Source organism: Lynx canadensis, chromosome C2 (genome assembly GCF_007474595.2).
Source record: "Lynx canadensis isolate LIC74 chromosome C2, mLynCan4.pri.v2, whole genome shotgun sequence".
Taxonomy (NCBI): domain Eukaryota; kingdom Metazoa; phylum Chordata; class Mammalia; order Carnivora; family Felidae; genus Lynx; species Lynx canadensis.
Genome location: NC_044311.2, coordinates 36619084 through 36634363, shown reverse-complemented (window position 1 = coordinate 36634363; position 15280 = coordinate 36619084). Strand labels below are relative to the sequence as shown.

Here is a 15280-nt window from a genome sequence, read left to right as displayed (position 1 = left end):
ACACTATGTGGCAGACACTTCTAACTGTTCTCAGGTGTCTATTTGCTCTTTTTTCTTACTAATGGAATCCTCTACGTTTTAGCTGGATACATGGCCATTCAGCTAGGGATACTATTTCCCAGAATCCCTTGCAACTAGCTGTTGTCATATGATCAACTTGGCCAATGACTTATGCTTACAAGTATTACGTTCAATTCTGGGTCAAAAGGAGGCTATCAGTCCTATCTCATTCTGACCTTCCTTCTTCCACCCTTTCCCATGCTCTGAATCACTGGTGGGGTGGTAAGCCAGCTTTCTTGATGCGCATGGAGATAACATCCTAGTGGATAACCCAGAAGAACCCTGGATGACCTCATTGGGCAGGCTACCCATTTCCCCGACTGCCTGTCAGTCCAAACTGCTTTGGGAGAGAATAAATAATCTCACAACCTTCTAAAATCACTGTTGTTTCACCTCTGTTAAAGCAGCCAAGCCAATATCCTAACTAGAACTTGCCACCAGCACTAAATGACATTGGTCCTCTTCTTGGGGGCTCCTTCTGTAGGTAATGATGAACACGCACATACATATTCATAACAAATTGCATTAGACAGAAAAATCTCATCACATATTTAAGAATGTCACTCTTACATGATCTCACGGTTTGTGGGTTTGAGCCCCACATTGGGCTCTATGCTGGCCGCATGGAGCTTCCTTAGAATTCTCTCTCTCCCTCTCTCTTTCTGCCCCTTCCCTGCTCTTTCTCTTTCCCTCTCAAAATAAATAAATAAACTTTAAGAATGTCACTCTTAGATGTGATATAAATGAATCATGGTTATGATAACCTTTGTTCTTTTTGAGTTTTATTTTTTATTTTATCTTAAATTATTTTTTTTTAAATTTTTTTTTTAACGTTTATTTATTTTTGAGACAGAGAGAAACAGAGCATGAACGGGGGAGGGGCAGAGAGAGAGGGAGACACAGAATCGGAAGCAGGCTCCAGGCTCTGAGCCATCAGCCCAGAGCCCGACGAGGGGCTCGAACTCACGGACCGTGAGATCGTGACCTGAGCTGAAGTCAGAGGCTCAACCGACTGAGCCACCCAAGCGCCCCTATCTTAAATTATTTATGCATCTTTGGGGGCACCTGGGTAACTCAGCTGGTTAAGTGTCATACTCCTGATTTCAGCTCAGGTCATGCTCTCACAGTTTGTGAGATTGAGCCCCATGTCGGGCTCTGCACTGACAGTGCAAAGCCTACTTGGGATTCTCTCTCTCCCTTTCTCTCTGCCCCTCCCTCGCATGCTCTCTCTCTCTCTCTCTCTCTCTCAACATAAATAAATAAACTTAAAAAAAAACTTAAAAAAAACTACGTATGCATCTTTGAAGATGGCTTGGCTGCAGGTAAGAAAAAAATGCTAGCTAATGCAAAGGGACTCATCCATATTCTCACATAACGAAACATAGTTGAGGAATGGTAGCTCCAAGGTTAGTTAATTCAGCAACCCCAAAAGCATCATCAGGAAGCCAGAACCTGTCCCTGTCTGGACTCTCTGCCATCCTCTGTCTTTGTCCTGTCCCTAGGATGACTTCCTCCAGGGGTTTTGAGATGGTGGCTACACTCGCAGCCATCACCACCACACTTGGCAATCTGAAGAGGCAGAAGGGACGATCTTGCACATTTCTACTAGAAGCAAGGAAAGCTTTCCCAGAAACCCTCCAGTGGATTTCTCCTAATGTCTCATTGAAGAATAGTGTCAGGAGCCCATGCGCAAACCCATCACGGGCTCCAGCAATGGGCCAGAGCAAGTAAGTGAAAACACCTGGGATTCACCTCCTGCTAGAGGCCCATAGAGGAAGGGAGAGGGTGGAGGCAGGCACAGAATCAGAGTTCTGTTAGGAACGAGGGAGCAAGGGGTGGTCTGCAAAAACCCACCGTTGGGGAAGATTTGACAATACACACAATTACTCTAAAAAAGAATGACAGTACTGGCACTTTTCAGATCTAGCAATCAAAGCACATACAGTCATAATTAGATGTTTAAGAAACATCGGCGCTGGCTTGCTCAGGTGCAATTCGGCAGTGACACATGGCAGAGTGGCATCCCTCAGCCTGCTGACTGTGGTGCCTGTTCCAGCATCAAGACCTTTTATTCCCTATTTTACATGTGTTCAAATATACAACATGAATTATCTAACTACCATTTCTTCCCAGAAAGGATTTGAGGCAGGTAATCTGCAGAGTTAGTGTTTTTAATCCCTGAAATATTAAAGGCTTCCGCCCCCCACCCCCTCCACCATTTCTGAACTACATGTTCCTGCCACTCTCTCCTTAGAGGTTTTTTTCCAGCTCTAAAAGGATAAACTTGTCAAGGTGCCTGATCATTTCTCGGGACCAGAACAGATTGAAATAACTAATTCATCAAGCCAGGATTTTCAATCTTATGTACTCCCCAGTGATCTCTTTCTGACATTGTAGGAGAAGCCTGTGTTCCATCCAACTTCACTGCTTTGCTCCTCAAGTTGCAGAAGTAGCGACATCTGAAATTGGCATATTCTTACTTTAGAATGTCAAGAGCAACTATAAGTACCTCAACAAAAAAAGGGAGAACATGCAGTTGGCATGATTTACTCATCACAAAGCCACGTTAAAAATACAGCTAGCTGATTCTTTTTTATTTTGCAAGCAAACTGTGTCAATTAAAAGTTTGTTAAAATGTCAAGGAAAGCACAGAACATTAAATAGGCAAGGCTGAAAAACTAGAAATACAAGCCTACAATGAAGGTTTGCGTGTTGAAAGCCAAATTTCACAGGCAGAAAATAAAAATAGCTTACAAGGGCCTGAGAATCACAGCTGTGCAACGTGAATCAGGCACACCTGGAAATGGAGGTTGCCAAGGCCACTTCTGCTTTCTGAAAGCTGTGTTGTCTGTGTTAACAATACTACACAGAAACAGGATTTTGTTCTGGACAGATGCGTGAATGAGAGCACTGATGCATGCCACAGATCAAGGGGTTTTGCCCAAGGAGGGCTTTTTTCAGGCTAGAAGCACGCTTACCGACAGAGCTTTGACTAAACCCTGGGCTCACTGCCGGCTCATTCCGTGACTTGATCACGATGAGGCATGGAGTGCCAGGTCCCTCGTAGACAATCACTGCCATTGCCGAGGGCAGGAACTCCATGCCCTCGAAATATGTTTTAGAAAACTGCTGACAGTCCAGAGGGGGTTTGGCAGCATCAGTATCAGTACAGAATGAGCCCTCCTGCTCAAGGAGGGGGTCAAGTGTGGGCAGCCACCTGCTGGCAATGCTGTGTGTGGGCGGGAGGGGGGCTGATGTGGGTGACCTCTAGGAGCCCTTCATGTACCTGAGACCCAAGGATTCTCTGGTCCATATCCCAAAATAAGCTCTCAACCTTTTTTAGGGAGCTCCTTTGCACTTACAAACTCTACAATAACAGAGCTAAGAACACTGTCACACAGAATCACAGGCATTTAGCTCGGGAAGAAAGCTGAATTGCTATCTGGTCCAAGCTCCCTTCCAATGGAGTAGAGACTAACGCTGTTATAAGCTCCAAAACTTTGATTTGGCTTAGGTTAAAGCTGTAATTAAACATAAACCTCAAAGTCAATGGTACTCATCATACACAATAGTGAAAAGCTGAGAGCTTTTCCTCTAAGATCAGGAACAAGAAAAGGACACCCACTCTCACACACTTTTATTCAACATAGTACTGGAAGTCCTTCACAGAGCAATTAGGTAAGAAAATGAAATAAAAGACGTCCAAATTAGAATGCAAGATATAATACTGTGTCTATTTGCAGGATATATATATATATATATATATATATATATATATATATAAAACAATCTAAAGAGTCCACCAAAAAGCTGTCAGAGCTAAGAAATGAATTCAGTAAAGTTGCAGGACACAAAATCAATATACAAAAATTAGTTGCATTTCTATACACGAACAACAAATTCTCAGAGAGAGAAATTAAGAAAACAACCCTGTTTATAATTGCATCAAAAAGAATAAAATACCTAGGAATAAATTTAACTAGCAAGATGAAAGACCTATATACTGCAAACTAAGACACTGATGGAAAAATCTAAAGAAGACACAAATAAATAGAAAGATGTTCTGTGATGATCAGCTGAATGAATACTGTTAAAATAGCTATACTATTCAAAGCAATTTACAGAGTCAAAGTTCCAATAGCATTTTTCACAAAAATAGGAAATACAATCCTAAAATTTGTATGTAACCACAAAAAACAAACAAAACAACCAAATAAACAAAGCACTCTTGAGAAAGAAGAACAAAGCTGGAAGGATCACACTTCCTGACATTAAACTATATCAAAAACTACAGCAATCAAAACAGTATGGTATTAGCATAAAAACAGACACAGAGACCAATGGAACAGAACAGAGATACCAGAAATAAACCCATGCATATAGTTCATTAACTTATGACAAAGGAACCAAGAATATACAATGGAGAAAGGGCAGTGTCTTCAATAAATGGTGTTGGAAAAACTGGACAGCCACATGGAAAAGAAGGAAATGGAACCCCTATCTTATACTATCCACAAAAATCAAGTCAAAATGGATTAAATACTTAAATGTAAGACCTGAAACCATAAAACTCCTAGAAGAAAACACAGGGGGTAAGCTCCTTGACACCAGTCTTGGCAATAACTTTTTGGATTTGACACTAAAAGCAAAGACAACAAAAGCAAAAATAACCAAGTGGGACTACATCAAACTAAAAAGCTTCTGCAGAGCGGAAGAAATAGTCAACAAAATGAAAAGGCAACCTATGGAATGGGAGAAAATATGTGCTAATCATGTATCAGATAAAGGATCAATATCCAAAATATATAAAGAACTCATACAACTTGATAGCAAAAAAATAATTCAATTAAACAAATGTGCAGAGGAATTGAATGAACATTTCTCCAAGGAAGATGTACAAATGGCCAACAGATACTTGAAAAGATGCTCAACATTACTAATCTACAGAGAAACACAAAATACAATTCAAAACCACAATGAGATATCACTTTGCACCTGTTGGAATGGCTATTACCAAAACAATGGCTATTTTACAAGAGATACTAAGTGCTGGCAAGGATGTGGAGAAAAGGGAACTATTGTGCACCATTGGTGGGAATGTAAATTGGCACAGCCACTGGAGAAAAATGTATAGACGTCTCTCCAAAAATTAAAAATAGAACTACCATATGATCTAGCAATCCCACTTCTGGGTATATATCTGAAGGAACCAAATCAGCATCTTGAAGAGATATCTGTACCCCATGTTCATAGCAGCATTTTTTACAATAGCTAAGACATGGCAACAACTTAAGTGTCCACTGACAGATAAAGAAAATGTGCAAAAAAAAAAAACAAACATATATATATATATATATATATATATAATGGCGTATTATTCAGTCATTGAAAAAAGAAGGAAATCCTATCATATGCAACAACATGTCTGGACCTTAAAAGCATTATGTTTTCACTTATATGTGGAATCTAAAAAAAAAACCAAACTCATAGAAACAGAACAGTTTGGTGGTTATCAGAGGCAGGGGATGGGGTAGGGGAAATGGGTGAAGGTGGACAAGAGGTCCAAACTCCTGATTACAAGATATATAAGTCCTGGGGATGTAATGGATAGCATGGTGACTATAGTTAACAATATTCTATTGTATACCTGAAAGTTGCTGAAAGAGTAAATCTTTTTTGTTTTGTTTTTTTTTTTCATTTTTATTTATTTGAGAGAGAGAGAGAGCAAGTTTGCACAAGTGAGGAAGAGGCACAGAGGGAGAGGGAGAGAGAATCTTAAACAGACTCCATGCTCAGTGAGGAGCCCCATGTGGGGTTCAATCCCACGACCCTGAGATCATGACCTAAGCCAAAATCAAGAGTCAGACGCTCAAATGACTAAGCCACCTAGGTACCCCAGAAAGAGTAAACCTTTAAAGTTCTCATCACAAGAAAAAAACTTACAAATAGTTGAGGAGATGGATGTTAACCAAACTTGTGATCATTTCACATACACATATACATATATCAAATCATTATGTTGTACACCTTAATACGATGTTATATGTCAATCATATCTCAATACAACTGGAAAGGAAAGAAGATAGGATAGGACTTGATACTGAATAAACAGAAATGTGCAGTATTAAAGAAAAAAATAAAGTAATCCAAAGAAAAGAGGAAAAAACACTTAGGAACAACATATTATAGAAGGCGGGGATTCCGCTAGCCTGGGTCCCCAAATTTCTGGGTGGAGCAGAGGTCCCACCACTTTCATGAACCCCCATCCTTAATACCGCCATCTTGGAGCCAAACTGGACTCCACAAGTGGGCTTGTGTTAAGCCACTGAACTTTGGGAATTTGTTACAGTAGCTTAACAATAATACTTACCTGTACATATAGGCTTTTGAATAAGATTAAACCAATATACATAAAACACCGTAATGATGTGGGAAACAAAGGCAGAAGGAAATGGCAGATAAAATTAAATTTCCTTATAACCTGCAGCCCACTGACAAATACTTGAGGCTGGCAGAGTATGACATTTCTCCAGGAACTCCCTACTGTCTTCATGTTAATACTTTGCTAGGGGGAAAAACAACCTTCGCTTGACAAGAGCTAGGCCTCCAGTATCCATGAATCTTCTTTACCATATCAAAGTCCCTTTGGAAACTTCCTTTAACTTTACCACCCCAGTCTCTCTTCACAGTCCTGGGGCAGCTCTTCCTGCCCACAGGTCCCATCCCCATGCTTTAATAAAATCACCTTTTTGAGCCAGACATCTTAATACTTCTTTCTTGGCCATATGCTCCGGACCCTACCGCCACTCCAAAACCCTATCAATAATAGCTCAATAATGATTAATTCCTTTCCATTTTTGGTCTGCTACCATCTGAAAATATACCAATAAAATCTTTTTTTTTTTTTCTCAAAGCAAGAGTTTTCTAGGAATTTTTAAATGTGCAGGTTGGAAAAAGAAAAAAAAAATAAATGTGCAGGTTGGGGTTAGCCCCATAAACTTATCATCAAGCAACATTTTCGGGAGAGACCTGGTCATTTACATCTTAAAACCACTCTGTCATCTGGAATATGGTACTTACCTTGAAACCTAACTTGAAGCTGAGACAAGTAGAGGTCTTGAAACAAAGATGTCATTCGGAGGACGGTAGGTCCTTTCAAGTTTTCCAGAGCAGGCCATACTTACCTGTAAATCACTAGGGGTTCTATAAAATAAATAAATAAATAAATAAATAAATAAATAAACAAACAAACAAACAAACAAACAAACAGATAGATAAATCAATGGTATTTAATGAGAACCATGGGGGAGGCAGCTGCTCACACAAGTGTTTTTGAGAATGCAGGGCACTGCAGTGGCCATGAGTTCTGTTTACATATCAGTTTCCACAAACGTAAGCTAAATGAACCAATACTTATTCTGTATTATCATCATTAAATTAAGTTTCTAAATTGAGTTTCTGAGTATGTCTACTAAAGAGAGCAAAGACCTATCCTGTAACATTTAGAGATTTGTTTTAATAGTCATCTTCCAAGGTTTGCTGTTTTATTACTTGGGCACTATTGATTGTTAACTGTTGCACTATTTGTTGGGTGTTACAGGACATCATAATGGTAGTTATGTTTGCTGTAAACTCTGTTCAGCTGACAGTGGTGTGAACTCTTGGCTACAGAAGATTGGCTCTGCCCACCTACCTTATGATAACTGACCACAGACTGCCATATCATTGGTGTTATTATAACTCGTTTAATCAGGATGGAGATCTATGCTTCCTTTTCTGAAACTAGGAACAAACTGAAAGTCCTTTGTAATAAATAATTCTAACATTAACTTAAAGACATAATGCAAAATCTTGTCTTCCCAGAGGTCTGTCTTCTTTTCACTGAGGTATAATTTACGTATAGCATTATATTAGTTTCAGATGCACAACATAATAATTTGATATTTGTATGTTTTGCAAAATGATCACCACAATAAGCCTAGTTAACATTCCTCACCATAGTTAATATTCATCACCATACATAGTTCAATTTTGTTCTTATAACGAGAACTTTTAATATCTACTCTTAGCAACTTTAAAATACACAATATAGTATTACTAACTATAGTCACCATGCTGTACATTACGTCTCCATGACTTAATTATTTTATAACTGGTATTTTGTACCTTTGGACCTCCTTCACCCATTTTGTCCAGCCCCACCCCCACCTGGCAACCATTAATCTATTGTCTATATCTATGACCTCATTTTTTTTTTTAAGATTCCGCGTGTAAGTGAGATCATAGGACTGTCTTCTATAATCCTCCTGGAAGGTGGTCAACAAAACTCTGGCCATTTAGCAGTTACCCATAATGCTCTTAGGATGCTGATCAAACCCTGCCCAAGGCCTACAAGGCTCACTGTCAGTCCGGGCTCACTGGTACGACTACCAGTCATCCTGGCCATCTCTGAGCCTCACAAAACAGCCTTGCTCCTTGGGGATTTGGTGCCTGTGTCCATGCATGTCCTCTGATGACCCAATTAGGAGGTGGGTCAGCTGGGTAGATGCCTGGGGTTCGAGTCCACAAAAGGCACCAACCGCCCCCCACCCCATCTCCCACCAAGAAAGGAGATGAAGAAAACTCTCCTTTCTGGAGCTATTTGGGGCAGGGGAAGAAGGTGGGACCCCCAAGGGGCATGCTGGAGCCAGGATGCAGGCCATAAGACTGCCTTCTCTGGAGGATGCTGGTGAGCTGAGGCAGGTGGGTAGGTTTAAAGCCAAGGATAAGAAGCTAGGAGGAGCAGAAGGTGAGGGTGTGGGGGTTCTGGAGCACATCTACAAGTTTTCTGTCACATCTCCCATCAAGAGGGAGTTCTAGCTCCCCTGATCAGGCTTCAGGACTACCTTAGTGAATAGAATGGGACAGAAATGATGCTGTGTGACCTCTAAGACCAGGTCAGCAAAGTCCATGAGATTCTATCTGGCTTGCTCTCTCTTGGACCATTTGCTTTAGAGGCCTGAAGCGACCATGTGAGAGGCCACCCGGAGACAGGGACACCCAGGCAGCCACTGAGGCTTCCCAGCCCAGGCATCAGACATGTGAGTCAGGGAATATCTGGATGATTCTAGACCACCCACTGCCTGCATAACTGTGAGAGACCCGCGTGAGAAACACAAGCTGGCCCTGTCCACCTCCAGACCATGAGGATAACAGTGAAATGATGGCTGTTTTAAGTCACCAAATGTGGGGATGATTTCTTACGCAGCAGTAGTGATGAGGCCAGAGACTTTGTCTTGCTCCCTATTCTTCTGTCCTCAGTACCACAAACAGTACCTGGCCCAGGTAATCAATCAATGTCTGCTGGATGGCTGAATGGACAGATGAATGTGCAGAGGAGAGGCTCACTACAGTCACCGGCAATCCATCCTTTCTGCCTTCCCCCAGCCAGCAGGCTGCTATCTCTCCTCTGCCCCTCCACCTTTCCCACATAGCTAACTCACCATCAGCCTTCGGACCCCAGCTCAAAGATCATTTTCTCAGGGAAGCTGCCCTTGAACTCCCCTGTCTAGATCAGGGTCCTGTCTGACACTCTCAAGTCATTCTGTATCTCTCCTTCAGGACACTCTCCGGGACTATTAGTACATAATCAATCAACTACACTGAAAAGTTGGCTGGCTGTCTCCTGTGACTCACTACAAACCATCGTACGGCAGCGATAGGGTCTGTCTGTTCACAAGCGTGCCTCTGGTGGACAAAGCCTAGCACAGACCTGGCTGACTATGTGTCAGAACATTTCTGGAGACTGGTAACATATACAGCTCAGCTGTTTTGACTCACAATACTTCTGACACCAAATGTTTTTTTTTTTTTTCCCCCCACACCAACCAATTCTCCAACTCTGTGGACACCAGCTGGGTGTCCTACAATTCAATTCTGACACCGACTACCCCAAATTAGTGTCGGACTCCACAGGTTGAAGGACTCAGTTCCAAAGACTGCCCCCACTTCAGATGCCAGTTACAAGCACCGGGTCCCCAAATTACCCACTTTTGTCTAATCTAGTTACAAAGTCAGAGGTGGGGCCTCCCACAACCCCTCCCCCTTTCAGGTTCAATAATTTGCTACAACAGCTCACAAAACTGGAGAACATTTTACTTGCTGTCACCATAGATTTATTATATAAAGGATACAACTCAGGAACAGCCAAATGGAAGGAATGCACAGGGCAAGGTGTGGGGCCAGGGCACAAGGCTTCCATGCTCTCTCCAGGCATGCTGCCCTCCTAGCACACGGATGTGCTGCCAATCCGGAAGCTCTCTAAATCCCCGCTGTTGAGAGGTTTTTATAGAGGTCTCCTTTCATCTATGACGGACTAAATCATAGGCCATTGGTGGGGCTTAAAGTCCAAACCTCTAATGGTGCTTTGGCCTTCCAGGCAACCAGCTCCCATCCAGAAGCTTATCTAATCCCCTCTCCTGACCCCCAGACCAGCAGTCATTAGCACCTAAAAGATACTCTTAGCACTCTGGAGATTCCGTGTTCCAGGAGCTGTGTGCCCTGAACTGGGGGGCAAAGACCAAATATTTATTTTTTATGATACCATCCTGCTATTAGACGGTGCTCATTTTTATTGTTCTCAATAATACTGAGCTAGAATTGGCCTCTAACTACTAGCCTACCCTCCATCAGGCTGTCCAAAGCCACTCACACCCTGGTCATTCACACCACACAGACCCCCGGGAACAGGTCTGAGTGTCTTCTTCAGGTTTACACACAGCTGTCGGGGGAAGAGCTGGAATCTGAAGCCAACTCTTCAGACTTGACAGTTCAACACGATGTCCCTCACACCACCCTGCCTCCCGGATGTTTCCGCCGATGTGAGATGCTCTGGGAGCATCATAATCTCCTTATCCAAAACAACAACAACAACAACAACAAACAAAGCTGTGCACTTTTAATGGAGCACACGAAACAGGTGAAGCTTCTTAATATTTAACAGATAGTATTCAATGTCCCTATAAAACAAGAGCTCATGGTGATATTTACTTTAGGCACCTCCCTGCCAAATACCTAAGGGATGAGCCCCTGAGCAAACATCTAATTCAGATTTTAATTTGCCTCATTTCCTGGGCAGATCCCACAATCCCCCACAGAAGGTGCTCCTTCTGCTTTCCCTTCTTTTCTATTACTTGTCATTCCCCAGGCTGCTGGAGATTAAGGACTTAAATAAACTAAGATAAAGAACATTCCAGGTCATCTGCACCGTTCAGTGAAATAGCACCCCTGAACAAGTGAGCTTTTGAAGACCATGCAATGACCCAGAAAATGTGAACATTTTAATGTGACTTAATGTGAAAAACTAAAAAAGGATACAGAGCCATGCCCTGCACGACCCATTTTTTTTTTTTTAAATGTGTGTATGTATATGCTTGGAAAAGCTGGATGGAAAGAAATACAAATTTAAAAATGACATCGTATGTCTCACCCTTCAGATTGGCAAAAAAATAAAAAGATCATCCGTCTCTAGTGGACGTTAGTCCCAGTGGGTGGGGGGGGGGGGGATACATTCTTTCACACACTGTTGGTAAGAGGGTTAAGTGGAACAGTATTTGTGAAGAAGAACTGTGGTCTCATTAAAACAGTAAACACACATACCTTTTGCCCCAGGAATTTGTATTCTGGGTATCTAATCCCCAAAAATGCTTATTCATATGTATAAAGCAGCAATAAGAATAAATATAAAAATTTGAAAACTGAAATGTACCCCAGAGGGAAATGGTTGGAAAATTACAGTTTGTTCATATAATGGAACAGGATTTAGCCTTTAAAAAGAAAGAGGGGGGCACCTGACAGGCTCAGTTGGTAGAGCATGTGACTCTTGATCTTGGGGTTGTGAATTTGAGCACCACGTTGGGTACAGAGATTACTTAAAAATAAAATCTTTTAAAAAAAGAAGGGAAGGGAGGGGAAAGGAGAAAGAGATGGGCTTAGGTGTGGATGTGGACAAACCTCCAGATTCTGCCAAGTGAAAAATGAATGAGAGAGAGTGTGCAAGTGGCAGTGATGTGGAAATGGTGGGGTTCGGAGTGAATGGTTAAGAAAGAATTCTTCCCCTCCCCCGTTCATGCTCTGTCTCTCTCTGTCCCAAAAATAAATAAACGTTGAAAAAAAAAAATTAAAAAAAAAAAAAAAAAGGGGCGCCTGGGTGGCGCAGTCGGTTAAGCGTCCGACTTCAGCCAGGTCACGATCTCGCGGTCCGTGAGTTTGAGCCCCGCGTCAGGCTCTGGGCTGATGGCTCAGAGCCTGGAGCCTGTTTCCGATTCTGTGTCTCCCTCTCTCTCTGCCCCTCCCCCATTCATGCTCTGTCTCTCTCTGTCCCAAAAATAAATAAACGTTGAAAAAAAAAATTTTTTTAAGAATTCTTGAATCCTCTTCGGTGCAAACAGGAGGTTTTAGTAAAGCATGGGGATAGGGCCTATGGGTAGGAAGAGCTGCACTGGGATTAAGAGAGGGTTAGGGATAGCATAAGTCTCTAAGGAATTTTGGAAGCAAGGTTTCCAGGACCTTGAGAGGCTAGCTGTTAGGAAAAGGTCCTTTACTACTGTCTAGTAAAACCCTAGTCATGAGACCCTTTAGATGCATATCAGTGGGCCATGTGCTTGGAGGATGACTGCTAACATGTATCTTGGGGAGCAGAGATAAAGGAAGTTTCCAAGGAAATTTTTATATGTTAACGTAGACTTACAGGATCCTGAAGGTGAGGCCACTGTTAAGCTAAGGTTGCCTTTTGCCCTTAGCAAAGTGTCATCATCGAGGGGGTTGAGCTCTTACAGGAAGGTCACTCTGCCCGTGTCAAGGACTTGTCAGTGGGCTCTAAACTATAAAGAAATTTAATTTTTTTCTTTTGCCTTTGTTCTCTATTTCAGCAGCATAATAGATACAGTGCTTATCTATTGTATAGGTGTCTCTGAAGGTAAAACAAACATTTGCACAACTCAACATATACCAGGAAATTTTAAGAAAACATGTAAACTTACAGAATAAGGTCTGGAAGGAGACAGTCCCCAAGTTAATAGTGGTTATCTCTACTGTGGACTTTTCAATATTTACTCACATATTTAATGCTTTGTTTTTACAGTGTGTTATGGTACAAATAACAAATGGTTAGTAATGACAGAAAATGTTAAGTCAAAAGAGCAAGCTATAATACAGCATATACAGTTTGAGCTCAATTACGTTATAAAGAAGATAACATTACAAAACTGGACTGAGTCATCTGAAACAGGGCTGAGAGTGAGACTTTTTACTGTTATACTCTTTAGTGCTATTTTTTTAAATCAATAAAAGTGACAATTCTTAAAGAAACCCTGGAAAGAGAAAATAGACCCTTAATATTAGGAGTGGTTATGGCTGGGACTACAGTAATTTTACTCTGCTTTGAAACAAACTGCAAGGGGGAAAGACTGGTTTGCAACTCGTGAAGCAGGTGGTAGCATCCTGGAAGACTTCTTTTCTCATTTATAGTCTTGCATTTTCCAAATTTTCTTAAACATTTATGACTTTTAAAATCAGGAAAAAAAAGCTGTAGAATTTATTTAAATTAACAATTTTTTAAATGTTTATTTATTTCTCAGAGGGAGGGAGAGAGAGAAAGAGAGAAACAGAGAGTTAGAGTGGGGGAAGGGCAGAGAGGGAGGGAGAAACAGAATCCGAAACAGGCTCCAGGCTCTGAGCTGTCAGCACACAGGCCAATGCGGGGCTTGAACTTGTGAGATGTGAGATTATGACCTGAACCGAAGCCAGACGCCCAACCAACTGAGCCACCCAGGCGCCCCTATTTAAATTATTTTTTAAACAATGTTAGTTAAGCAAGAAGTCACAAGGCAGGTACCTAAGCTATTGAGAGACGAGTGGTTTTGAAAGAGTACCTCCTTTCAAAACTAATGCAACATGAAACCTGACGTGTAAGAAAGATAAAATCATAGTTTACTGGGAGGGGTCTGGCGCCCCACTCAGCAGAAGCCCCATCATACCCAAAGAAACCAGGGCTCCAGGAACTCCATTAGGAAATGCACTATATAAACAGACTGAGGCTACAGGGGTTAGGGAAGGGGACATGGGCTAAATGGTCAGATGGGGCTTTAAGGAAGAGACAGAAACTGCTAAAGCTACAGGGCAGGTAGGATGTTAGTGGGCATGCCTGATGTGAGCAGGCATTTCAAGGAGGATAAATAACGTATCCAGTGGTACACATGCAGAGGCAGAATCCACCCCTCCCTACACTGTTGACTGATGACAGGTTTTATGCAGTCACTCATCAGTGAACAGGGTGGAGAATGAGTGGGGCCAGACTAGGCTGCTGTAGGAGGAGGGAGCCACAGAAGGTTCCTGAACACACGCCTGACAGGATGAAGGCGGCAACATAGAAACATCACTCAGAAGCTGACAGATACACTCCTGTATATACATCTCACCCTTGAGTTTACAGCAAGGCACTGGCAGCCAAGAACGCAGACAACCTTGCCAGCTTTGACATTTGGGGGCTTGCGGCTCGTCACCATACAAATGCTAGCTTCTGCCAAGCTTGTGCTGCATTTGGGCAGAGTATCAGCCAGACAGGCTGCAGGCCTTCCTCCAGGGCTATCCTGGAAGGAGCCCACATTCCAAGGGCACTGGGGCTGGGACCCCAAGTCACAGCTCATGGTGCCTCCCTGGGACTGAGAGCCCGGCCTTTTACTCCACCGCTTACCAGCTGCAGTACCTCAGGCAAGTTACTTAACCTCTCTGAGCTGGTTTCCTCACCTGTAAATGGTGGTTCGATTATTCATTCAACAAATATTTACTGAGCCTCTGCAATACGCCAGGCACAGTTATAGAAGCTGGGGATCAGCAGTGACCAAAGTAGTCCAAAATCCCTTCCCTCACAGAGCTTACATTCTAGCGGAATATAAAATCACCCACTTTCTGGGGTTGTGGAAGGGACTGAACTTAGGGTACTAAGGATTTCGTACCTAAGTCTAGTGTATGTACGGGTTTTCCCCGCACATCACCAAGCAGTTCTCTGACCCTAGCTGGGTGTCCTACAACTCAACTCAATTCTGACCCTACCTACCTGGAGATAGCGTCAGAGTCCACAGGTTAAGGGCTCAGCTTCCCCCCACCCCTCACCACTTCAGAGGCTGATGGCAAACCCAGGTTGTCCCTTGTGCTTCTGACTGGAGGTCTGTCTCCCTCTTTG

At 42.4% G+C, this 15280-nt stretch overlaps 1 protein-coding gene across 2 annotated transcripts in view; it reads right to left on the bottom strand.

The window, feature by feature from the left end:
• Positions 1–15280, bottom strand: part of PXYLP1 (2-phosphoxylose phosphatase 1) — a 73114-nt gene that overhangs the window by 46334 nt on the left and 11500 nt on the right. The window contains exons 1-2 of one of the 2 annotated variants that reach the window (XM_030329904.1): positions 12788–12851; positions 7141–7263 (exon numbers count right to left, since the gene is read on the bottom strand). The gene's annotated coding sequence lies outside the window, so the exon portion shown is untranslated. Of the gene's footprint in view, positions 1–7140; positions 7264–12787; positions 12852–15280 lie in introns of those variants that run through there. The other variant, XM_030329903.1, reaches the window with a different exon arrangement.